This window comes from Pseudophryne corroboree, chromosome 2, assembly GCF_028390025.1.
Source record: "Pseudophryne corroboree isolate aPseCor3 chromosome 2, aPseCor3.hap2, whole genome shotgun sequence".
NCBI lineage: Eukaryota > Metazoa > Chordata > Amphibia > Anura > Myobatrachidae > Pseudophryne > Pseudophryne corroboree.
Window position 1 is genome coordinate 4944386 of NC_086445.1, and position 27566 is coordinate 4971951.

General features: G+C 46.6%; 1 pseudogene; it reads left to right on the forward strand.

The window, feature by feature from the left end:
* The window catches only part of LOC134987843 (transient receptor potential cation channel subfamily M member 2-like), a 539791-nt pseudogene that overhangs the window by 34231 nt on the left and 477994 nt on the right, over positions 1–27566 (forward strand).

Sequence of the window (27566 nt, forward strand, 5' to 3'; positions counted from 1 at the left end):
TATGGATGAGTGTCTGTGCTGCTCTAGGCAGAGGTGCTGAGCCCCGATCTGATGTAGTGCAGCATTTCCCCATTCTCTCTATACAGTGTAATACAATCACATTCTCTCTGTCTTGCTGTATGTATGGATGAGTGTCTGTGCTGCTCTAGACAGAGGTGCTAAGCCCCAATCTGATGTAGTGCAGCATTTCCCCATTCTCTCTATACAGTGGTAATACAATCACATTGTCTCCCTGTATTGCTGTTTGTATGGATGAGTGTCTGTGCTGCTCTAGACAGAGTTGCTGAACCCCGATCTGATGTAGTGCAGCATTTCCCCATTCTCTCTATATAGTGTAATACAATCACATTCTGTTTGTCTTGCTGTATGTATGGATGAGTGTCTGTGCTGCTCTAGACAGAGGTGCTTAGCCCCGATCTGATGTAGTGCAGCATTTCCCCATTCTCTTTATATAGGGGTAATACAATCACAATCTCTCTGTATTGCTGTATGTATGGATGAGTGTCTGTGCTGCTCTAGACAGAGGTGCTGAGCCCCGATCTAATGTAGTGCAGCATTTCCCATTTCTCTTTATACAGGGGTAATACAATCACAATCTCTCTGTATTGCTGTATGTATAGATGAGTGTCTGTGCTACTCTAGGCAGAGGTGCTGAGCCCCGATCTGATGTAGTGTAGCATTTCCCCATTCTCTCTATACAGTGTAATACAATCACATTCTCCCTGTCTTGCTGTATTTATGGATGAGTGTCTGTGCTGCTCTAGACAGAGGTGCTGAGCCCCGATCTGATGAAGTGCAGCATTTCCCCATTCTCTCTATACAGGGGTAATACAATCACATTCTCTCTGTCTTGCTGTATGTATGGATGAGTGTATGTGCTGCTCTAGACAGAGGTGCTGAGCCCCGATCTGATGTAGTGCAGCATTTTCCCATTCTCTCTATACAGTGTAATACAATCACATTCTCTCCCTGTCTTGCTGTATGTATGGATGAGTGTCTGTGCTGCTCTAGGCAGAGGTGCTGAGCCCCGATCTGATGTAGGGCAGCATTTCCCCATTCTCTCTATATAGTGTAATACAATCACATTCTCTCCCTGTATTGCTGTATGTATGGAAGAGTTTCTGTGCTGCTCTAGACAGAGGTGCTGATCCCAGATCTGATGTAGTGCAGCATTTCCCCATTCTCTCTATACAGGGGTAATACAATCACATTCTCTCTGTCTTGCTGTATGTATGGATGAGTGTCTGTACTGCTCTAGGCAGAGGTGCTGATCCCAGATCTGATGAAGTGCAGCATTTCCCATTCTCTCTATACAGAGGTAATACAATCACATTCTCCCTGTCTTGCTGTATGTATGGATGAGTGTCTGTGCTGCTCTAGGCAGAGGTGCTGAGCCCAGATCTGATGTAGTGCAGCATTTCCCCATTCTCTCTATACAGTGTAATACAATAACATTCTCTTCCTGTATTGCTGTATGTATGGATGAGTGTCTGTGCTGCTCTAGGCAGAGGTGCTGAGCCCCGATCTGATGTAGTGCAGCATTTCACCATTCTCTCTATACAAGGGTAATACAATTACATTCTCCCTGTCTTGCTGTATGTATGGATGAGTGTCTGTGCTGCTCTAGACAGAGGTGCTGATCCCAGATCTGATGTAGTGCAGCATTTCCCCATTCTCTCTATACAGGGGTAATACAATCACATTCTCTCTGTCTTGCTGTATGTATGGATGAGTGTCTGTGCTGCTCTAGGCAGAGGTGCTGATCCCAGATCTGATGCAGTGCAGCATTTCCCATTCTCTCTATACAGGGGTAATACAATCACATTCTCTCTGTCTTGCTGTATGTATGGATGAGTGTCTGTGCTGCTCTAGACAGAGGTGCTGAGCCCCGATCTGATGTAGTGCAGCATTTCCCCATTCTCTCTATACAGGGGTAATACAATCACATTCTCCCTGTCTTGCTGTATGTATGGATGAGTGTCTGTGCTGCTCTAGACAGAGGTGCTGAGCCCCGATCTGATGTAGTGCAGCATTTCCCCATTCTCTCTATACAGTGTAATACAATCACATTCTGTCTGTCTTGCTGTATGTATGGATGAGTGTCTGTGCTGCTCTAGACAGAGGTGCTTAGCCCCGATCTGATGTAGTGCAGCATTTCCCCATTCTCTCTATACAGTGTAATACAATCACATTCTGTCTGTCTTGCTGTATGTATGGATGAGTGTCTGTGCTGCTCTAGACAGAGGTGCTTAGCCCCGATCTGATGTAGTGCAGCATTTCCCCATTCTCTCTATACAGTGTAATACAATCACATTCTCTCTGTCTTGCTGTATGTATGGATGAGTGTCTGTGCTGCTCTAGACAGAGGTGCTGAGCCCCGATCTGATGTAGTGCAGCATTTCCCCATTCTCTCTATACAGTGTAATACAATCACATTCTGTCTGTCTTGCTGTATGTATGGATGAGTGTCTGTGCTGCTCTAGACAGAGGTGCTTAGCCCCGATCTGATGTAGTGCAGCATTTCCCCATTCTCTCTATACAGTGTAATACAATCACATTCTGTCTGTCTTGCTGTATGTATGGATGAGTGTCTGTGCTGCTCTAGACAGAGGTGCTTAGCCCCGATCTGATGTAGTGCAGCATTTCCCCATTCTCTCTATACAGTGTAATACAATCACATTCTCTCTGTCTTGCTGTATGTATGGATGAGTGTCTGTGCTGCTCTAGACAGAGGTGCTGAGCCCCGATCTGATGTAGTGCAGCATTTCCCCATTCTCTCTATACAGTGTAATACAATCACATTCTCTCTGTCTTGCTGTATGTATGGATGAGTGTCTGTGCTGCTCTAGACAGAGGTGCTGAGCCCTGATCTGATGTAGTGCAGCATTTCCCCATTCTCTCTATACAGGGGTAATACAATCACATTCTCTCTGTCTTGCTGTATGTATGGATGAGTGTCTGTACTGCTCTAGGCAGAGGTGCTGATCCCAGATCTGATGCAGTGCAGCATTCCCATTCTCTCTATACAGAGGTAATACAATCACATTCTCTCTGTCTTGCTGTATGTATGGATGAGTGTCTGTGCTGCTCTAGACAGAGGTGCTGAGCCCCGATCTGATGTAGTGCAGCATTTCCCCATTCTCTCTATACAGTGTAATACAATCACATTCTCTCCCTGTCTTGCTGTATGTATGGATGAGTGTCTGTGCTGCTCTAGGCAGAGGTGCTGAGCCCCGATCTGATGTAGTGCAGCATTTCCCCATTCTCTCTATACAGTGTAATACAATCACATTCTCTCCCTGTATTGCTGTATGTATGGATGAGTGTGCTGCTCTAGGCAGAGGTGCTGAGCCCCGATCTGATGTAGTGCAGCATTTCCCCATTCTCTCTATACAAGGGTAATACAATCACATTCTCCCTGTCTTGCTGTATGTATGGATGAGTGTCTGTGCTGCTCTAGACAGAGGTGCTGATCTCAGATCTGATGTAGTGCAGCATTTCCCCATTCTCTCTATACAGGGGTAATACAATCACATTCTCTCTGTCTTGCTGTATGTATGGATGAGTGTCTGTGTTGCTCTAGACAGAGGTGCTGATCCCAGATCTGATGCAGTGCAGCATTTCCCATTCTCTCTATACAGGGGTAATACAATCACATTCTCCCTGTCTTGCTGTATGTATGGATGAGTGTCTGTGCTGCTCTAGGCAGAGATGCTGAGCCCCGATCTAATGTAGTGCAGCATTTCCCCATTCTCTCTATACAGTGTAGTACAATCACATTCTCTCTGTCTTGCTGTATGTATGGATGAGTGTCTGTGCTGCTCTAGGCAGAGGTGCTGAGCCCTGATCTGATGTAGTGCAGCATTTCCCCATTCTCTCTATACAGTGTAATACAATCACATTCTCTCTGTCTTGCTGTATGTATGGATGAGTGTCTGTGCTGCTCTAGACAGAGGTGCTGAGCCCCGATCTGATGTAGTGCAGCATTTCCCCATTCTCTCTATACAGTGTAATACAATCACATTCTCTCCCTGTCTTGCTGTATGTATGGATGAGTGTCTGTGCTGCTCTAGGCAGAGGTGCTGAGCCCCGATCTGATGTAGTGCAGCATTTCCCCATTCTCTCTATACAGTGTAATACAATCACATTCTCTCTGTCTTGCTGTATGTATGGATGAGTGTCTGTGCTGCTCTAGACAGAGGTGCTAAGCCCCAATCTGATGTAGTGCAGCATTTCCCCATTCTCTCTATACAGTGGTAATACAATCACATTGTCTCCCTGTATTGCTGTTTGTATGGATGAGTGTCTGTGCTGCTCTAGACAGAGTTGCTGAACCCCGATCTGATGTAGTGCAGCATTTCCCCATTCTCTCTATATAGTGTAATACAATCACATTCTGTCTGTCTTGCTGTATGTATGGATGAGTGTCTGTGCTGCTCTAGACAGAGGTGCTTAGCCCCGATCTGATGTAGTGCAGCATTTCCCCATTCTCTTTATATAGGGGTAATACAATCACAATCTCTCTGTATTGCTGTATGTATGGATGAGTGTCTGTGCTGCTCTAGACAGAGGTGCTGAGCCCCGATCTAATGTAGTGCAGCATTTCCCAATTCTCTTTATACAGGGGTAATACAATCACAATCTCTCTGTATTGCTGTATGTATGGATGAGTGTGCTGCTCAAGACAGAGGTGCTGAGCCCCGATCTGATGTAGTGTAGCATTTCCCCATTCTCTCTATACAGTGTAATACAATCACATTCTCTCCCTGTCTTGCTGTATGTATGGATGAGTGTCTGTGCTGCTCTAGGCAGAGGTGCTGAGCCCCGATCTGATGTAGGGCAGCATTTCCCCATTCTCTCTATATAGTGTAATACAATCACATTCTCTCCCTGTATTGCTGTATGTATGGAAGAGTTTCTGTGCTGCTCTAGACAGAGGTGCTGATCCCAGATCTGATGTAGTGCAGCATTTCCCCATTCTCTCTATACAGAGGTAATACAATCACATTCTCCCTGTCTTGCTGTATGTATGGATGAGTGTCTGTGCTGCTCTAGGCAGAGGTGCTGAGCCCAGATCTGATGTAGTGCAGCATTTCCCCATTCTCTCTATACAGTGTAATACAATAACATTCTCTTCCTGTATTGCTGTATGTATGGATGAGTGTCTGTGCTGCTCTAGGCAGAGGTGCTGAGCCCCGATCTGATGTAGTGCAGCATTTCCCCATTCTCTCTATACAAGGGTAATACAATTACATTCTCCCTGTCTTGCTGTATGTATGGATGAGTGTCTGTGCTGCTCTAGACAGAGGTGCTGATCCCAGATCTGATGTAGTGCAGCATTTCCCCATTCTCTCTATACAGGGGTAATACAATCACATTCTCTCTGTCTTGCTGTATGTATGGATGAGTGTCTGTGCTGCTCTAGGCAGAGGTGCTGATCCCAGATCTGATGCAGTGCAGCATTTCCCATTCTCTCTATACAGGGGTAATACAATCACATTCTCTCTGTCTTGCTGTATGTATGGATGAGTGTCTGTGCTGCTCTAGACAGAGGTGCTGAGCCCCGATCTGATGTAGTGCAGCATTTCCCCATTCTCTCTATACAGGGGTAATACAATCACATTCTCTCTGTCTTGCTGTATGTCTGGATGAGTGTCTGTGCTGCTCTAGACAGAGGTGCTGAGCCCCGATCTGATGTAGTGCAGCATTTCCCCATTCTCTCTATACAGTGGTAATACAATCACATTGTCTCCCTGTATTGCTGTATGTATGGATGAGTGTCTGTGCTGCTCTAGACAGAGGTGCTGAGCCCCGATCTGATGTAGTGCAGCATTTCCCCATTCTCTCTATACAGGGGTAATACAATCACATTCTCCCTGTCTTGCTGTATGTATGGATGAGTGTCTGTGCTGCTCTAGACAGAGGTGCTGAGCCCCGATCTGATGTAGTGCAGCATTTCCCCATTCTCTCTATACAGTGTAATACAATCACATTCTGTCTGTCTTGCTGTATGTATGGATGAGTGTCTGTGCTGCTCTAGACAGAGGTGCTTAGCCCCGATCTGATGTAGTGCAGCATTTCCCCATTCTCTCTATACAGTGTAATACAATCACATTCTGTCTGTCTTGCTGTATGTATGGATGAGTGTCTGTGCTGCTCTAGACAGAGGTGCTTAGCCCCGATCTGATGTAGTGCAGCATTTCACCATTCTCTTTATACAGGGGTAATACAATCACAATCTCTCTGTATTGCTGTATGTATGGATGAGTGTCTGTGCTGCTCTAGACAGAGGTGCTGAGCCCCGATCTAATGTAGTGCAGCATTTCCCCATTCTCTTTATACAGGGGTAATGCAATCACAATCTCTCTGTATTGCTGTATGTATGGATGAGTGTCTGTGCTGCTCTAGACAGATGTGCTGAGCCCCGATCTAATGTAGTGCAGCATTTCCCCATTCTCTCTTTACAGTGTAATACAATCACATTCTCTCTGTCTTGCTGTATGTATGGATGAGTGTCTGTGCTGCTCTAGACAGAGGTGCTGATCCCCGATCTGATGTAGTGCAGCATTTCCCCATTCTCTCTATACAGGGGTAATACAATCGCATTCTCTCTGTATTGCTGTATGTATGGATGAGTATCTGTGCTGCTCTAGACAGAGGTGCTGAGCCCCGATCTGATGTAGTGCAGCATTTCCCCATTCTCTCTATACAGTATAATACAATCACATTCTCTCTGTATTGCTGTATGTATGGATGAGTGTCTGTGCTGCTCTAGACAGAGACGCTGAGCCCCGATCTAATGTAGTGCAGCATTTCCCATTCTCTCTATACAGTGTAATACAATCACATTCTCCCTGTCTTGCTGTATGTATGGATGAGTGTCTGTGCTGCTCTAGACAGAGGTGCTGAGCCCCGATCTGATGTAGTGCAGCATTTCCCCATTCTCTCTATACAGAGGTAATACAATCACATTCTCTCTGTCTTGCTATATGTATGGATGAGTGTCTGTGCTGCTCTAGGCAGAGGTGCTGAGCCCCGATCTGAAGTAGTGCAGCATTTCCCCATTCTCTCTATACAGGGATGATACAATCACATTCTCTCTGTCTTGCTGTATGTATTGATGAGTGTCTGTGCTGCTCTAGACAGAGGTGCTGAGCCCCGATTTGATGTAGTGCAGCATTTTCCCATTCTCTCTATACAGGGGTAATACAATCACATTCTCTCTGTATTGCTGTATGTATGGAAGAGTGTCTGTGCTGCTCTAGACAGAGGTGCTGAGCCTGATCTGATGTAGTGCAGCATTTCCCCATTCTCTCTATACAGTGTAATACAATCACATTCTCCCTGTATTGCTGTATGTATGGATGAGTGTCTGTGCTGCTCTAGACAGAGGTGCTGAGCCCCGATCTGATGTAGTGCAGCATTTCCCCATTCTCTCTATACAGTGTAATACAATCACATTCTGTCTGTCTTGCTGTATGTATGGATGAGTGTCTGTGCTGCTCTAGACAGAGGTGCTTAGCCCCGATCTGATGTAGTGCAGCATTTCCCCATTCTCTTTGTACAGGGGTAATACAATCACAATCTCTCTGTATTGCTGTATGTATTGATGAGTGTCTGTGCTGCTCTAGACAGAGGTGCTGAGCCCCGATCTAATGTAGTGCAGCATTTCCCCATTCTCTTTATACAGGGGTAATACAATCACAATCTCTCTGTATTGCTGTATGTATGGATGAGTGTCTGTGCTGCTCTAGACAGAGGTGTTGAGCCCCGATCTAATGTAGTGCAGCATTTCCCCATTCTCTTTATACAGGGGTAATGCAATCACATTCTCTCTGTATTGCTGTATGTATGGATGAGTGTCTGTGCTGCTCTAGACAGAGGTGCTGAGCCCCGATCTAATGTAGTGCAGCATTTCCCCATTCTCTCTTTACAGTGTAATACAATCACATTCTCTCTGTCTTGCTGTATGTATGGATGAGTGTCTGTGCTGCTCTAGACAGAGGTGCTGATCCCCGATCTGATGTAGTGCAGCATTTCCCCATTCTCTCTATACAGGGGTAATACAATCACATTCTCTCTGTATTGCTGTATGTATGGATGAGTATCTGTGCTGCTCTAGACAGAGGTGCTGAGCCCCGATCTGATGTAGTGCAGCATTTCCCCATTCTCTCTATACAGTATAATACAATCACATTCTCTCTGTATTGCTGTATGTATGGATGAGTGTCTGTGCTGCTCTAGACAGAGACGCTGAGCCCCGATCTGATGTAGTGCAGCATTTCCCCATTCTCCCTTTACAGGGGTAATACAATCACATTCTCCCTGTGTTGCTGTATGTATGGATGAGTGTCTGTGCTGCTCTAGACAGAGGTGCTGAGCCCCGATCTGATGTAGTGCAGCATTTCCCCATTCTCTCTATACAGAGGTAATACAATCACATTCTCTCTGTCTTGCTATATGTATGGATGAGTGTCTGTGCTGCTCTAGGCAGAGGTGCTGAGCCCCGATCTGAAGTAGTGCAGCATTTCCCCATTCTCTCTATACAGGGATGATACAATCACATTCTCTCTGTCTTGCTGTATGTATTGATGAGTGTCTGTGCTGCTCTAGACAGAGGTGCTGAGCCCCGATTTGATGTAGTGCAGCATTTCCCCATCCTCTCTATACAGGGGTAATACAATCACATTCTCTCTGTATTGCTGTATGTATGGAAGAGTGTCTGTGCTGCTCTAGACAGAGTTGCTGAGCCTGATCTGATGTAGTGCAGCATTTCCCCATTCTCTCTATACAGTGTAATACAATCACATTCTCCCTGTCTTGCTGTATGTATGTATGTATGAGTGTCTGTACTGCTCTAGGCAGAAGTGCTGAGCCCCGATCTGATGTAGTGCAGCATTTCCCCATTCTCTCTATACAGTGTAATACAATCACATTCTCCCTGTCTTGCTGTATGTATGGATGAGTGTCTGTGCTGCTCTAGGCAGAGGTGCTGAGCCCCGATCTGATGTAGTGCAGCATTTCCCCATTCTCTCTATACAGTGTAATACAATCACATTCTCCCTGTTTTACTGTATGTATGGATGAGTGTCTGTGCAGCTCTAGACAGAGGAGCTGAGCCCCGATCTGATGTAGTGCAGCATTTCCCCATTCTCTCTATACAGTGTAATACAATCACATTCTCCCTGTCTTGCTGTATGTATGGATGAGTGTCTGTGCTGCTCTAGGTAGAGGTGCTGAGCCCCGATCTGATGTAGTGCAGCATTTCCCCATTCTCTCTATACAGTGTAATACAATCACATTCTCCCTGTTTTACTGTATGTATGGATGAGTGTCTGTGCTGCTCTAGGCAGAGGTGCTGAGCCCCGATCTGATGTAGTGCAGCATTTCCCCATTCTCTCTATACAGTGTAATACAATCACATTCTCTCTGTCTTGCTGTATATATGGATGAGTGTCTGTGCTGCTGTAGACAGAGGTGCTGAGCCCCGATCTGATGTAGTGCAGCATTTCCCCATTCTCTCTATACAGTGTAATACAATCACATTCTCCATGTCTTGCTGTATGTATGGATGAGTGTCTGTGCAGCTCTAGGCAGAGGTGCTGAGCCCCGATCTGATGTAGTGCAGCATTTCCCCATTCTCTCTATACAGTGTAATACAATCACATTCTCCCTGTCTTGCTGTATGTATGGATGAGTGTCTGTGCTGCTCTAGGCAGAGGTGCTGAGCCCCGATCTGATGTAGTGCAGCATTTCCCCATTCTCTCTATACAGTGTAATACTATCACATTCTCTCTGTATTGCTGTATGTATGGATGAGTGTCTGTGCTGCTCTAGGCAGAGGTGCTGAGCCCCGATCTGATGTAGTGCAGCATTTCCCCATTCTCTCTATACAGTGTAATACAATCACATTCTCCCTGTCTTGCTGTATGTATGGATGAGTGTCTGTGCTGCTCTAGACAGAGGTGCTGAGCCCCGATCTGATGTAGTGCAGCATTTCCCCATTCTCTCTATACAGTGTAATACAATCACATTCTCCCTGTCTTGCTGTATGTATGGATGAGTGTCTGTGCTGCTCTAGGCAGAGGTGCTGAGCCCCGATCTGATGTAGTGCAGCATTTCTCCATTCTCTCTATACAGTGTAATACAATCACATTCTCCCTGTCTTGCTGTATGTATTGATGAGTGTCTGTGCTGCTCTCGACAGAGATGCTAAGCCCCGATTTGATGTAGTGCAGCATTTTCCCATTCTCTCTATACAGGGGTAATACAATCACATTCTCTCTGTATTGCTGTATGTATGGAAGAGTGTCTGTGCTGCTCTAGACAGAGGTGCTGAGCCTGATCTGATGTAGTGCAGCATTTCCCCATTCTCTCTATACAGTGTAATACAATCACATTCTCCCTGTATTGCTGTATGTATGGATGAGTGTCTGTGCTGCTCTAGACAGAGGTGCTGAGCCCCGATCTGATGTAGTGCAGCATTTCCCCATTCTCTCTATACAGTGTAATACAATCACATTCTGTCTGTCTTGCTGTATGTATGGATGAGTGTCTGTGCTGCTCTAGACAGAGGTGCTTAGCCCCGATCTGATGTAGTGCAGCATTTCCCCATTCTCTTTATACAGGGGTAATACAATCACAATCTCTCTGTATTGCTGTATGTATGGATGAGTGTCTGTGCTGCTCTAGACAGAGGTGCTGAGCCCCGATCTAATGTAGTGCAGCATTTCCCCATTCTCTTTATACAGGGGTAATGCAATCACAATCTCTCTGTATTGCTGTATGTATGGATGAGTGTCTGTGCTGCTCTAGACAGAGGTGTTGAGCCCCGATCTAATGTAGTGCAGCATTTCCCCATTCTCTTTATACAGGGGTAATGCAATCACATTCTCTCTGTATTGCTGTATGTATGGATGAGTGTCTGTGCTGCTCTAGACAGAGGTGCTGAGCCCCGATCTAATGTAGTGCAGCATTTCCCCATTCTCTCTTTACAGTGTAATACAATCACATTCTCTCTGTCTTGCTGTATGTATAGATGAGTGTCTGTGCTGCTCTAGACAGAGGTGCTGATCCCCGATCTGATGTAGTGCAGCATTTCCCCATTCTCTCTATACAGGGGTAATACAATCACATTCTCTCTGTATTGCTGTATGTATGGATGAGTATCTGTGCTGCTCTAGACAGAGGTGCTGAGCCCCGATCTGATGTAGTGCAGCATTTCCCCATTCTCTCTATACAGTATAATACAATCACATTCTCTCTGTATTGCTATATGTACGGATGAGTGTCTGTGCTGCTCCAGACAGAGACGCTGAGCCCCGATCTGATGTAGTGCAGCATTTCCCCATTCTCCCTTTACAGGGGTAATACAATCACATTCTCCCTGTGTTGCTGTATGTATGGATGAGTGTCTGTGCTGCTCTAGACAGAGGTGCTGAGCCCCGATCTGATGTAGTGCAGCATTTCCCATTCTCTCTATACAGTGTAATACAATCACATTCTCCGTGTCTTGCTATATGTATGGATGAGTGTCTGTGCTGCTCTAGGCAGAGGTGCTGAGCCCCGATCTGATGTAGTGCAGCATTTCCCCATTCTCTCTATACAGTGTAATACAGTCACATTCTCCCTGTCTTGCTGTATGTATTGATGAGTGTCTGTGCTGCTCTAGACAGAGGTGCTGAGCCCCGATTTGATGTAGTGCAGCATTTCCCCATTCTCTCTATACAGTGTAATACAATCAGATTCTCCCTGTATTGCTGTATGTATGGATGAGTGTCTGTGCTGCTCTAGACAGAGGTGCTGAGCCCCGATCTGATGTAGTGCAGCATTTCCCCATTCTCTCTATACAGTGTAATACAATCACATTCTGTCTGTCTTGCTGTATGTATGGATGAGTGTCTGTGCTGCTCTAGACAGAGGTGCTTAGCCCCGATCTGATGTAGTGCAGCATTTCCCCATTCTCTTTATACAGGGGTAATACAATCACAATCTCTCTGTATTGCTGTATGTATGGATGAGTGTCTGTGCTGCTCTAGACAGAGGTGCTGAGCCCCGATCTAATGTAGTGCAGCATTTCCCCATTCTCTTTATACAGGGGTAATGCAATCACAATCTCTCTGTATTGCTGTATGTATGGATGAGTGTCTGTGCTGCTCTAGACAGAGGTGTTGAGCCCCGATCTAATGTAGTGCATAATTTCCCCATTCTCTTTATACAGGGGTAATGCAATCACATTCTCTCTGTATTGCTGTATGTATGGATGAGTGTCTGTGCTGCTCTAGACAGAGGTGCTGAGCCCCGATCTAATGTAGTGCAGCATTTCCCCATTCTCTCTTTACAGTGTAATACAATCACATTCTCTCTGTCTTGCTGTATGTATGGATGAGTGTCTGTGCTGCTCTAGACAGAGGTGATGATCCCCGATCTGATGTAGTGCAGCATTTCCCCATTCTCTCTATACAGGGGTAATACAATCACATTCTCTCTGTATTGCTGTATGTATGGATGAGTGTCTGTGCTGCTCTAGACAGAGACGCTGAGCCCCGATCTGATGTAGTGCAGCATTTCCCCATTCTCACTTTACAGGGGTAATACAATCACATTCTCCCTGTGTTGCTGTATGTATGGATGAGTGTCTGTGCTGCTCTAGACAGAGGCGCTGAGCCCCGATCTGATGTAGTGCAGCATTTCCCCATTCTCTCTATACAGAGGTAATACAATCACATTCTCTCTGTCTTGCTATATGTATGGATGAGTGTCTGTGCTGCTCTAGGCAGAGGTGCTGAGCCCCGATCTGAAGTAGTGCAGCATTTCCCCATTCTCTCTATACAGAGATGATACAATCACATTCTCTCTGTATTGCTGTATGTATGGATGAGTGTCTGTGCTGCTCTAGACAGAGGTGCTGAGCCCCGATCTAATGTAGTGCAGCATTTCCCCATTCTCTTTATACAGGGGTAATGCAATCACAATCTCTCTGTATTGCTGTATGTATGGATGAGTGTCTGTGCTGCTCTAGACAGAGGTGCTGAGCCCCGATCTAATGTAGTGCAGCATTTCCCCATTCTCTCTTTACAGTTTAATACAATCACATTCTCTCTGTCTTGCTGTATGTATGGATGAGTGTCTGTGCTGCTCTAGGTAGAGGTGCTGAGCCCCGATCTGATGTAGTGCAGCATTTCCCCATTCTCTTTATACAGGGGTAATGCAATCACAATCTCTCTGTATTGCTGTATGTATGGATGAGTGTCTGTGCAGCTCTAGACAGAGGAGCTGAGCCCCGATCTGATGTAGTGCAGCATTTCCCCATTCTCTCTATACAGTGTAATACAATCACATTCTCCCTGTTTTACTGTATGTATGGATGAGTGTCTGTGCAGCTCTAGACAGAGGAGCTGAGCCCCGATCTGATGTAGTGCAGCATTTCCCCATTCTCTCTATACAGTGTAATACAATCACATTCTCCCTGTCTTGCTGTATGTATGGATGAGTGTCTGTGCTGCTCTAGGTAGAGGTGCTGAGCCCCGATCTGATGTAGTGCAGCATTTCCCCATTCTCTCTATACAGTGTAATACAATCACATTCTCCCTGTTTTACTGTATGTATGGATGAGTGTCTGTTCTGCTCTAGGCAGAGGTGCTGAGCCCCGATCTGATGTAGTGCAGCATTTCCCCATTCTCTCTATACAGTGTAATACAATCACATTCTCTCTGTCTTGCTGTATATATGGATGAGTGTCTGTGCTGCTGTAGACAGAGGTGCTGAGCCCCGATCTGATGTAGTGCAGCATTTCCCCATTCTCTCTATACAGTGTAATACAATCACATTCTCCATGTCTTGCTGTATGTATGGATGAGTGTCTGTGCAGCTATAGGCAGAGGTGCTGAGCCCCGATCTGATGTAGTGCAGCATTTCCCCATTCTCTCTATACAGTGTAATACTATCACATTCTCTCTGTATTGCTGTATGTATGGATGAGTGTCTGTGCTGCTCTAGGCAGAGGTGCTGAGCCCCGATCTGATGTAGTGCAGCATTTCCCCATTCTCTCTATACAGTGTAATACAATCACATTCTCCCTGTCTTGCTGTATGTATGGATGAGTGTCTGTGCTGCTCTAGACAGAGGTGCTGAGCCCCGATCTGATGTAGTGCAGCATTTCCCCATTCTCTCTATACAGTGTAATACAATCACATTCTCCCTGTCTTGCTGTATGTATGGATGAGTGTCTGTGCTGCTCTAGGCAGAGGTGCTGAGCCCCGATCTGATGTAGTGCAGCATTTCCCCATTCTCTCTATACAGTGTAATACAATCACATTCTCCCTGTCTTGCTGTATGTATTGATGAGTGTCTGTGCTGCTCTAGACAGAGGTGCTGAGCCCCGATTTGATGTAGTGCAGCATTTTCCCATTCTCTCTATACAGGGGTAATACAATCACATTCTCTCTGTATTGCTGTATGTATGGAAGAGTGTCTGTGCTGCTCTAGACAGAGGTGCTGAGCCTGATCTGATGTAGTGCAGCATTTCCCCATTCTCTCTATACAGTGTAATACAATCACATTCTCCCTGTATTGCTGTATGTATGGATGAGTGTCTGTGCTGCTCTAGACAGAGGTGCTGAGCCCCGATCTGATGTAGTGCAGCATTTCCCCATTCTCTCTATACAGTGTAATACAATCACATTCTGTCTGTCTTGCTGTATGTATGGATGAGTGTCTGTGCTGCTCTAGACAGAGGTGCTTAGCCCCGATCTGATGTAGTGCAGCATTTCCCCATTCTCTTTATACAGGGGTAATACAATCACAATCTCTCTGTATTGCTGTATGTATGGATGAGTGTCTGTGCTGCTCTAGACAGAGGTGCTGAGCCCCGATCTAATGTAGTGCAGCATTTCCCCATTCTCTTTATACAGGGGTAATGCAATCACAATCTCTCTGTATTGCTGTATGTATGGATGAGTGTCTGTGCTGCTCTAGACAGAGGTGTTGAGCCCCGATCTAATGTAGTGCAGAATTTCCCCATTCTCTTTATACAGGGGTAATGCAATCACATTCTCTCTGTATTGCTGTATGTATGGATGAGTGTCTGTGCTGCTCTAGACAGAGGTGCTGAGCCCCGATCTAATGTAGTGCAGCATTTCCCCATTCTCTCTTTACAGTGTAATACAATCACTTTCTCTCTGTCTTGCTGTATGTATGGATGAGTGTCTGTGCTGCTCTAGACAGAGGTGCTGATCCCCGATCTGATGTAGTGCAGCATTTCCCCATTCTCTCTATACAGGGGTAATACAATCACATTCTCTCTGTATTGCTGTATGTATGGATGAGTGTCTGTGCTGCTCTAGACAGAGACGCTGAGCCCCGATCTGATGTAGTGCAGCATTTCCCCATTCTCACTTTACAGGGGTAATACAATCACATTCTCCCTGTGTTGCTGTATGTATGGATGAGTGTCTGTGCTGCTCTAGACAGAGGCGCTGAGCCCCGATCTGATGTAGTGCAGCATTTCCCCATTCTCTCTATACAGAGGTAATACAATCACATTCTCTCTGTCTTGCTATATGTATGGATGAGTGTCTGTGCTGCTCTAGGCAGAGGTGCTGAGCCCCGATCTGAAGTAGTGCAGCATTTCCCCATTCTCTCTATACAGGGGTAATACAATCACATTCTCTCTGTATTGCTGTATGTATGGATGAGTATCTGTGCTGCTCTAGACAGAGGTGCTGAGCCCCGATCTGATGTAGTGCAGCATTTCCCCATTCTCTCTATACAGTATAATACAATCACATTCTCTCTGTATTGCTGTATGTATGGATGAGTGTCTGTGCTGCTCTAGACAGAGACGCTGAGCCCCGATCTGATGTAGTGCAGCATTTCCCCATTCTCCCTTTACAGGGGTAATACAATCACATTCTCCCTGTGTTGCTGTATGTATGGATGAGTGTCTGTGCTGCTCTAGACAGAGGTGCTGAGCCCCGATCTGATGTAGTGCAGCATTTCCCCATTCTCTCTATACAGAGGTAATACAATCACATTCTCTCTGTCTTGCTATATGTATGGATGAGTGTCTGTGCTGCTCTAGGCAGAGGTGCTGAGCCCCGATCTGAAGTAGTGCAGCATTTCCCCATTCTCTCTATACAGTGTAATACAATCACATTCTGTCTGTCTTGCTGTATGTATGGATGAGTGTCTGTGCTGCTCTAGACAGAGGTGCTTAACCCCGATCTGATGTAGTGCAGCATTTCCCCATTCTCTTTATACAGGGGTAATACAATCACAATCTCTCTGTATTGCTGTATGTATGGATGAGTGTCTGTGCTGCTCTAGGCAGAGGTGCTGAGCCCCGATCTGATGTAGTGCAGCATTTCCCTATTCTCTCTATACAGTGTAATACAATCACATTCTCCATGTCTTGCTGTATGTATGGATGAGTGTCTGTGCTGCTCTAGACAGAGGTGCTGAGCCCCGATCTGATGTAGTGCAGCATTTCCCCATTCTCTCTATACAGTGTAATACAATCACATTCTCCCTGTCTTGCTGTATGTATTGATGAGTGTCTGTGCTGCTCTAGACAGAGATGCTGAGCCCCGATCTGATGTAGTGCAGCATTTCTCCATTCTCTCTATACAGTGTAATACAATCACATTCTCCCTGTCTTGCTGTATGTATGGATGAGTGTCTGTGCTGCTCTAGGCAGAGGTGCTGAGCCCCGATCTGATGTAGTGCAGCATTTCTCCATTCTCTCTATACAGTGTAATACAATCACATTCTCCCTGTCTTGCTGTATGTATTGATGAGTGTCTGTGCTGCTCTCGACAGAGATGCTAAGCCCCGATTTGATGTAGTGCAGCATTTTCCCATTCTCTCTATACAGGGGTAATACAATCACATTCTCTCTGTATTGCTGTATGTATGGAAGAGTGTCTGTGCTGCTCTAGACAGAGGTGCTGAGCCTGATCTGATGTAGTGCAGCATTTCCCCATTCTCTCTATACAGTGTAATACAATCACATTCTCCCTGTATTGCTGTATGTATGGATGAGTGTCTGTGCTGCTCTAGACAGAGGTGCTGAGCCCCGATCTGATGTAGTGCAGCATTTCCCCATTCTCTCTATACAGTGTAATACAATCACATTCTGTCTGTCTTGCTGTATGTATGGATGAGTGTCTGTGCTGCTCTAGACAGAGGTGCTTAGCCCCGATCTGATGTAGTGCAGCATTTCCCCATTCTCTTTATACAGGGGTAATACAATCACAATCTCTCTGTATTGCTGTATGTATGGATGAGTGTCTGTGCTGCTCTAGACAGAGGTGCTGAGCCCCGATCTAATGTAGTGCAGCATTTCCCCATTCTCTTTATACAGGGGTAATGCAATCACAATCTCTCTGTATTGCTGTATGTATGGATGAGTGTCTGTGCTGCTCTAGACAGAGGTGTTGAGCCCCGATCTAATGTAGTGCAGCATTTCCCCATTCTCTTTATACAGGGGTAATGCAATCACATTCTCTCTGTATTGCTGTATGTATGGATGAGTGTCTGTGCTGCTCTAGACAGAGGTGCTGAGCCCCGATCTAATGTAGTGCAGCATTTCCCCATTCTCTCTTTACAGTGTAATACAATCACATTCTCTCTGTCTTGCTGTATGTATAGATGAGTGTCTGTGCTGCTCTAGACAGAGGTGCTGATCCCCGATCTGATGTAGTGCAGCATTTCCCCATTCTCTCTATACAGGGGTAATACAATCACATTCTCTCTGTATTGCTGTATGTATGGATGAGTATCTGTGCTGCTCTAGACAGAGGTGCTGAGCCCCGATCTGATGTAGTGCAGCATTTCCCCATTCTCTCTATACAGTATAATACAATCACATTCTCTCTGTATTGCTATATGTACGGATGAGTGTCTGTGCTGCTCCAGACAGAGACGCTGAGCCCCGATCTGATGTAGTGCAGCATTTCCCCATTCTCCCTTTACAGGGGTAATACAATCACATTCTCCCTGTGTTGCTGTATGTATGGATGAGTGTCTGTGCTGCTCTAGACAGAGGTGCTGAGCCCCGATCTGATGTAGTGCAGCATTTCCCATTCTCTCTATACAGTGTAATACAATCACATTCTCCGTGTCTTGCTATATGTATGGATGAGTGTCTGTGCTGCTCTAGGCAGAGGTGCTGAGCCCCGATCTGAAGTAGTGCAGCATTTCCCCATTCTCTCTATACAGGGATGATACAATCACATTCTCTCTGTCTTGCTGTATGTATTGATGAGTGTCTGTGCTGCTCTAGACAGAGGTGCTGAGCCCCGATTTGATGTAGTGCAGCATTTCCCCATTCTCTCTATACAGGGGTAATACAATCACATTCTCTCTGTATTGCTGTATGTATGGAAGAGTGTCTGTGCTGCTCTAGACAGAGGTGCTGAGCCTGATCTGATGTAGTGCAGCATTTCCCCATTCTCTCTATACAGTGTAATACAATCACATTCTCCCTGTATTGCTGTATGTATGGATGAGTGTCTGTGCTGCTCTAGACAGAGGTGCTGAGCCCCGATCTGATGTAGTGCAGCATTTCCCCATTCTCTCTATACAGTATAATACAATCACATTCTCTCTGTATTGCTGTATGTATGGATGAGTGTCTGTGCTGCTCTAGACAGAGACGCTGAGCCCCGATCTGATGTAGTGCAGCATTTCCCCATTCTCCCTTTACAGGGGTAATACAATCACATCCTCCCTGTGTTGCTGTATGTATGGATGAGTGTCTGTGCTGCTCTAGACAGAGGTGCTGAGCCCCGATCTGATGTAGTGCAGCATTTCCCCATTCTCTCTATACAGAGGTAATACAATCACATTCTCTCTGTCTTGCTATATGTATGGATGAGTGTCTGTGCTGCTCTAGGCAGAGGTGCTGAGCCCCGATCTGAAGTAGTGCAGCATTTCCCCATTCTCTCTATACAGGGATGATACAATCACATTCTCTCTGTCTTGCTGTATGTATTGATGAGTGTCTGTGCTGCTCTAGACAGAGGTGCTGAGCCCCGATTTGATGTAGTGCAGCATTTCCCCATTCTCTCTATACAGGGGTAATACAATCACATTCTCTCTGTATTGCTGTATGTATGGAAGAGTGTCTGTGCTGCTCTAGACAGAGGTGCTGAGCCTGATCTGATGTAGTGCAGCATTTCCCCATTCTCTCTATACAGTGTAATACAATCACATTCTCCCTGTATTGCTGTATGTATGGATGAGTGTCTGTGCTGCTCTAGACAGAGGTGCTGAGCCCCGATCTGATGTAGTGCAGCATTTCCCCATTCTCTCTATACAGTGTAATACAATCACATTCTGTCTGTCTTGCTGTATGTATGGATGAGTGTCTGTGCTGCTCTAGACAGAGGTGCTTAACCCCGATCTGATGTAGTGCAGCATTTCCCCATTCTCTTTATACAGGGGTAATACAATCACAATCTCTCTGTATTGCTGTATGTATGGATGAGTGTCTGTGCTGCTCTAGACAGAGGTGCTGAGCCCCGATCTAATGTAGTGCAGCATTTCCCCATTCTCTTTATACAGGGGTAATGCAATCACAATCTCTCTGTATTGCTGTATGTATGGATGAGTGTCTGTGCTGCTCTAGACAGAGGTGCTGAGCCCCGATCTAATGTAGTGCAGCATTTCCCCATTCTCTCTTTACAGTTTAATACAATCACATTCTCTCTGTCTTGCTGTATGTATGGATGAGTGTCTGTGCTGCTCTAGACAGAGGTGCTGATCCCCGATCTGATGTAGTGCAGCATTTCCCCATTCTCTCTATACAGGGGTAATACAATCACATTCTCTCTGTATTGCTGTATGTATGGATGAGTATCTGTGCTGCTCTAGACAGAGGTGCTGAGCCCCGATCTGATGTAGTGCAGCATTTCCCCATTCTCTCTATACAGTATAATACAATCACATTCTCTCTGTATTGCTGTGTGTATGGATGAGTGTCTGTGCTGCTCTAGACAGAGACGCTGAGCCCCGATCTGATGTAGTGCAGCATTTCCCCATTCTCCCTTTACAGGGGTAATACAATCACATTCTCCCTGTGTTGCTGTATGTATGGATGAGTGTCTGTGCTGCTCTAGACAGAGGTGCTGAGCCCCGATCTGATGTAGTGCAGCATTTCCCCATTCTCTCTATACAGAGGTAATACAATCACATTCTCTCTGTCTTGCTATATGTATGGATGAGTGTCTGTGCTGCTCTAGGCAGAGGTGCTGAGCCCCGATCTGAAGTAGTGCAGCATTTCCCCATTCTCTCTATACAGGGATGATACAATCACATTCTCTCTGTCTTGCTGTATGTATTGATGAGTGTCTGTGCTGCTCTAGACAGAGGTGCTGAGCCCCGATTTGATGTAGTGCAGCATTTCCCCATTCTCTCTATACAGGGGTAATACAATCACATTCTCTCTGTATTGCTGTATGTATGGATGAGTGTCTGTGCTGCTCTAGACAGAGGTGCTGAGCCTGATCTGATGTAGTGCAGCATTTCCCCATTCTCTCTATACAGTGTAATACAATCACATTCTCCCTGTCTTGCTGTATGTATGTATGTATGAGTGTCTGTACTGCTCTAGGCAGAGGTGCTGAGCCCCGATCTGATGTAGTGCAGCATTTCCCCATTCTCTCTATACAGTGTAATACAATCACATTCTCCCTGTCTTGCTGTATGTATGGATGAGTGTCTGTGCTGCTCTAGGCAGAGGTGCTGAGCCCCGATCTGATGTAGTGCAGCATTTCCCCATTCTCTCTATACAGTGTAATACAATCACATTCTCCCTGTTTTACTGTATGTATGGATGAGTGTCTGTGCAGCTCTAGACAGAGGAGCTGAGCCCCGATCTGATGTAGTGCAGCATTTCCCCATTCTCTCTATACAGTGTAATACAATCACATTCTCCCTGTCTTGCTGTATGTATGGATGAGTGTCTGTGCTGCTCTAGGCAGAGGTGCTGAGCCCCGATCTGATGTAGTGCAGCATTTCCCCATTCTCTCTATACAGTGTAATACAATCACATTCTCCCTGTTTTACTGTATGTATGGATGAGTGTCTGTGCTGCTCTAGGCAGAGGTGCTGAGCCCCGATCTGATGTAGTGCAGCATTTCCCCATTCTCTCTATACAGTGTAATACAATCACATTCTCCATGTCTTGCTGTATGTATGGATGAGTGTCTGTGCAGCTCTAGGCAGAGGTGCTGAGCCCCGATCTGATGTAGTGCAGCATTTCCCCATTCTCTCTATACAGTGTAATACAATCACATTCTCCCTGTCTTGCTGTATGTATGGATGAGTGTCTGTGCTGCTCTAGGCAGAGGTGCTGAGCCCCGATCTGATGTAGTGCAGCATTTCCCCATTCTCTCTATACAGTGTAATACTATCACATTCTCTCTGTATTGCTGTATGTATGGATGAGTGTCTGTGCTGCTCTAGGCAGAGGTGCTGAGCCCCGATCTGATGTAGTGCAGCATTTCCCCATTCTCTCTATACAGTGTAATACAATCACATTCTCCCTGTCTTGCTGTATGTATGGATGAGTGTCTGTGCTGCTCTAGACAGAGGTGCTGAGCCCCGATCTGATGTAGTGCAGCATTTCCCCATTCTCTCTTTGCAGTGGTTGAGCGCACAATAAATTGCCTGTTATATGTCTGGGTCTGGCATTGGCCACATTGTATAAAATATCGAATACATTAGTGTAAGAAGATTTGGGCTACCAATAGCCACACGTGGCATCCACAGACATCTTAAGCTACTGTGGGCGGGATGTACTAAGCTGTTCCGTTACTCTAAATGCCTCCTTATCGCTCTGTTGACATCTCCACGGTTAGATTTCTCCTCACCTCCCGGCGCTGCCATTCTGTCCCGATATTTTCTCCACGGCAATCGCCAGTATGAACTAACTGATGCTGCGCCGCTCCTCCAGTGCGGTCTCTCAGGGATCTGCGGTGTGGATGCTGCGCTCTCATAAGTCACATTCCTGTGCATGTACAAGCTGTGGAAAGCTACAGCTCGCGCGTGCGCAGAATTTTATCTTATGAGAGCGCAGCATCCAGAATGCCGAGGAGGTGAGGAGGAATCTAACCGTGGACATTTCAACAGAGCGGAAAGAAGGCAATTAGCACAGCGGAACAGTTTAGTACATCTCGTCCTGTAACTGCACATTATACAATTATTGTTCTGATTTTCCAATAATCGGGTGTTATCCTGCCTTATTGTGTAATACAGATGTGTCATCTTACGTTGTTACTGTGATACGTACATACAACACCCGGCGTAGCGGGCGTAGGCTATGTGTATGCTCCCGCTATGCATTCCCTTCAATGCGGCCAGTGTGCGCAAGTGTCCACCACCCCATTGATACCTAAGGGAAGCGGCAGACAAGCGTGGAATGTCGCACTGCGTTCTCATCACAGCCCAGCTACAGCTCACCGCTATACGCAGCAAAGCTAAAGCAGGACACATCTGTATGTAGGCGTGAGTGTTTTGGCCAAACACCATTAAAATGGTCAAAACACGGCCAGAAACGCTCGGCTTTGGAAAAGGTCCCGATTTTGTGGAGTGTGTGGATAATCTGCTCATATGTCCTATGGATTATCCAGATGACCTCATCCTTTCTGTGGGTAGACATATGCATGGTCAGTGTGGCATGGCAGGAAATCAGGCTCTTCCTCTGGCAGAAGACTCGCACAGTGTGTAGCTGTTGTGTTACAGTTCATGGCAGCACCACTGGGGTGCCACATACTCTTCCTTCCTGTGGGCGGACATATGCATGGTCAGTGTGGCATGGCAGGTAATCAGGCTCTTCCTCTGGCAGACGAATCGCACAGTGTGTAGCTGTTGTGTTACAGTTCATGGCAGCACCACTGGGGTGCCACATACTCTTCCTCCCTGTGGGCCGACATATGCAAGGTCAGTGTGGCATGGCAGGAAATCAGGCTCTTCCTCTGGCAGAAGAATCGCACAGTGTGTAGCTGTTGTGTTACAGTTGCACAGTCCTGGAGGATGGAGATTCTGGTGGTGTAACCTCTGACTGTTCAGCAATAGATATGTGACAACGCTACTTACTAATTGGCTGCATTATGTTTCCCTGCCCTGTGATTGGTCCGGGTCTCCGGTGGGTGTACATTATTCTGTGATAAGCCATTGACTATTTACTGCAACAGATATGGATCTCTGACCTGTAATGGACACCAGGAAACGTGTCACCATGTCACTTTCCCTCACACAGAATGACCTGCGGCTGCGGCCAAACCAGAGAGTTACACATCCAGGAACCCGCAGATCCTGATGTGTCTCCAGGATCCATGTGGGACCCTCAGACATGTGTCACAGAATTCCCTAGTGATTGCCATGGAGATATGACCTTCACAGGAACCAGCAGGACATGGTCACAGGTGAGGGCAGGGTTCTGAGGGTCTATCTGGGCGCTGTGTAGTGTCTGACACAGGTATTGTGGTCTATGAGGCTGATTCAGAGATGTTTTTGCAACTCTGTGATTATTGTCTAACTGCGCATGTGCTGCGATGGGCTTACGCCAGCGGCCGCAGAGAGGATTTATTCAAAAAGTGATTGATAGTCAGGGACCATCTGGGGGCGGTAACGGTGAATGGTGGCAACATCGCAGGTGTGCTATGACCGTACTTTGGGAGGAGCCTGTGTCTGCAATCCCGTATACCAGTGGTTCTCAAACTGTGTGCCGTGGCACCCTGAGGCGCCTCAGGACACTTGCAGGGATGCCGTGGATTGGTGGTCCAGGACCAATTCAAATTATTTATGGTCCATGTAAAAGGCAAAACCAGTGTTGTTGGTTGTCAATCATAAAATATGTTGACAAACAGAAGCAAATCTTGTCCCTCACCAAATAAATGTACCTAAGAATGACATAAAACACAATTCATTTAATGTAATATTTCTTTCTAAATTTCTTAATATGAAACTTTTGGCCTAGGGGTGCCGTAAAATTAATTCTGATGCTATAGGGTGCTGTGATTCAAAAAAGTTTGAGAACCACTGCCGTATACAGTAACAGCAGCTCCAGCGTCTCTTTTCCCACGTCCACGCTGCCCAGCCACAGGGCCCCTGAGAAGCTCATTAATCACTTCCTGCGGCTGTCATTGAGTCTTTGTACGCAGCTGCTGGGACTCACAAAGCCGCCAGTGGGAGGCTCAGTACATAGGTGGCTTCGGCATTTGCGTATTGTTGCACAGTATCTGAGAACACATTCACAACTGCAATGACATTAGAGTATAACTCTGAATCAGGCCTCATGATGACAGCGCCAGTAATGGGGCATCACCCCTATGAATGAGGCTCATGTTATAGACTATTCCTATCTGTCTTACTACAGTGTATAAGTAACTCTCTGTACTGTGTTCCTCTACAGTATGTGCGGGCATCATGCGACACTGCACCCAATGTATTGTATGACCTCATGATACAACAATGGGGTCTCAGTGCACCCAGTCTCCTAATATCAGTGATTGGAGGGTCCAAGAACTTCAGCATCAGCCCAAGACTGAAAACCCAGTTCAGCCGGGGCCTTGTGAGAGCAGCAGAGAGCACAGGTAAGGAGGCTCCATGTATCTCTAACAATGCTTTTCCCTGCCAGCCCTGTCCTCCTACTCTGACCATTTCTCTCCCACGTACCTGCTGCCCTCTATCAGCCTCTTTCCATAATGCTTTGGACAGGGTAAGGTCCTTTATTTCCAGAGCATAGAAACTCCCTGACAAGACAAGGAATGGATTGCTGAGGCTGATCAGACCTACAGTATAGCAGGAGCTTCTCACCTGCTGGTCTGAGTCTCACCATCCCGTGGTCTCTGAAACCCTCACACAATGATAGCTGATAATTGTAGAGGAAGTTCTGAGCTGCAGGAGCTGATCCACCTCTTGTATCCTCAGTTACTACACATATAGGGACACTCTCAGTCCTTGGTGAAGCTCAGCATCCATTCATGGATTATAATGAGGACTATTGGGCTGTAACCCAGGTTATATATAGCTGCCGGGGCCCAGAGCTGTACTGTAATAATATTCTTAGAGGAATAATGTTCCTGTAAGAGCTGGAACCTTCTGAGGGACTGTTGGCCATCTGTAGCAATGACTCTGAGACTGGCACCTTAGTTACTAGTATTGTTATATACAGGATTAAGAAGGCTATACGTTAGCATTACTGCCTTACAGCACCAAGGCCAGGAGTCCAGTTACTGGTCACAGCTAAGGATGTATTGGGCCGCAGGGAAAGTGGGAAGGATCCTGCTTGGCTGATGCCGTATCCCTCTCTGCCAGGCTGACACTGTTTTCCAGGCCTGCTAAACACTGTCTGCCAGCCTTTGCCTGTTACTGTGCTTCCAGGATTAACTTTCCACCTGTGGAACGTAAACCAGAAGCTGACATCTGAGGGCTTTGAGTTCCAGTTCGCTCATATGTCCTGTTACTGTACCACAAGTCATAACCAGATTAAGGGGGGTGGGGTGCAGAGCAGACTGTACCCCGGGCCCCCCCTCTGTTAGGAGGACCCCTGGCCAGAGCACAGTGACATCACTAGCTCTCCTTCTTGTGCAGTAGCAGAACCAGGCAGCCAGAATGGTAGCAGGACAGTATGCAGTGCAGGCAGAGACACAGGAGTATAAGGTTTACCAATAAGAGCTATAGAGAATAAGAGCTACCAATGGAGCTTCCCGACCAGAGGAGAGATAGGAGGGGAGAGAGAGCTGTTAGTGACCAAGGGATCCCATCTTCTACTTCTCCCTGCCTGGGTCCTTTGTAACCTGTTATGTAATGAGAACATTTGGGTCTAGAGAGAGAGACACACAGAGAGTCCTCCTGAGTCCTGTCCCGGTGTGTAAGTAGTACAGAGGCTGCTACTATCCCTGCTTGGGACACCATAGATGATAGATTTTATTTTTCTTTGTGTATTTTAAGGTTGTCTTTGTTCCACTACAAGAAAACTTAATAAAATAGTTTTCTCTCAGGTGGAGTTATAAACAGTACCCAGGTATTATTACACTGTTAGTTTAAAACTAATATAAACCATTGATTTAAAATGAATATACACAATCCATTCCTCCCACCATGACGCATTCCAGGAGGGACAAAATGCTACTGCTTTGGCGGACTCTCAGCTTTCACCATCTTCATAAGCAATTTTCTTGCTTCTCTAAAACTCATTTTCTAGAATTGACCTTGCCTTAGAATCCTCATCCCTGGTTCCTAGGATTCAGGAGGTCCATTATGAATCTAGGGGTGTGTCAGATCATTCACCTATATCTTTGAGGGTTAATATGGAGTGCTAGAGAGGCCAGACATTCTGGAAATTGCACCCCGGGCATAGCTCCTTCAGAGTGGGGCGGATTATGAATTGGAGGTTCAGTGGGAGGGATATTTTGGGGAAAATGATGGTACTACCTCTAAGGAAGTAGTTTGGGACGCATTTGGGGTGTTCTTAGGTGGTACCTTAATAAAGAGCATTGCTACCTTGAAACTGAATAGTAGTGTGACCCTATGGTACCTGGAGGGCCAATAAGTGGGGACATTAGTAACATTGTAATTGCTGTATATATGTATTCTTTATGAGTAAGGGAAGATATGGTGGTAGAGCCATAAAATACACGCGCCTCAAAAATGACTGTGATTCAATACATATGGGGGTGGCGCCAGGATGATGTGCCCTGGCTGTGATGGAGGATCGGTGGCGCTATTGACTGGGGGTGTAGGGGAGGCGTGGCTACCTGAGACTGTTATGACTGTTAGGAGCAGCACATGGGGCTGTAACGGAAAAATGAGCCTCGCTGTCTCCCTGCTGTGTCCCGAGGACTGAGCTGCCTGTGTAACAGGAGGAGAGCCAGCGCTGAGAGGGGTCTTGTGTGAGAGCCGCTGAGGGAGCCACTTCTCTCTCCTCTCTGCGCTGCACCGTAAGAGCTGTGCTGTAGACATAGCGGCGTCAGAGGGAGAGAAACCAGCTTACCCGGCACGGTCCACTGAAGAGCAGTGCGGCTAGAGAGTCCAGCTGAATAGCGCGGCACTTCCGGGAGGCGGAGATCGGGAGGCGCGGTCAAGGACAGAGGTGGAGCCTGAGCTGTAGCGACAGGTCAGAGGAGGGCGCGGCCGGAAGAAGAGGCGGAGACAGAAGAGCAGAGACTGGCTGAAGGGAGGCGTGGCCAGTGAAGTAGACGGCCCCAGATCAGCGGTGACAGGTTGGAGGAGTAGCCAAACAAGTGGCTATCCTGAAGCAGGGCTGAACCGTTCGGGGAAGGCACTTCCCTGACAGCTGCCGGCAGTGCTGTCCGAAGCCACTGATCCCTCTGCGGGAGGACAGCACCCAGATCCCCGTTTGCCCCGGATAACCGTCACCACGGCGAAAGGGTAGCTCCAGTGGGTTCACTACGGCTGGCCGGCGGTCGGGCTCCCGGCGACCAGCATCCCGGCGCCGGGAGCCCGACCGCCGGCTTACGGACAGCGTGGCGAGCGCAAATGAGCCCCTTTGCGGGCTCGCTGCGCTCGCCACGCTACGGGCACGGTGGCGCGCTACG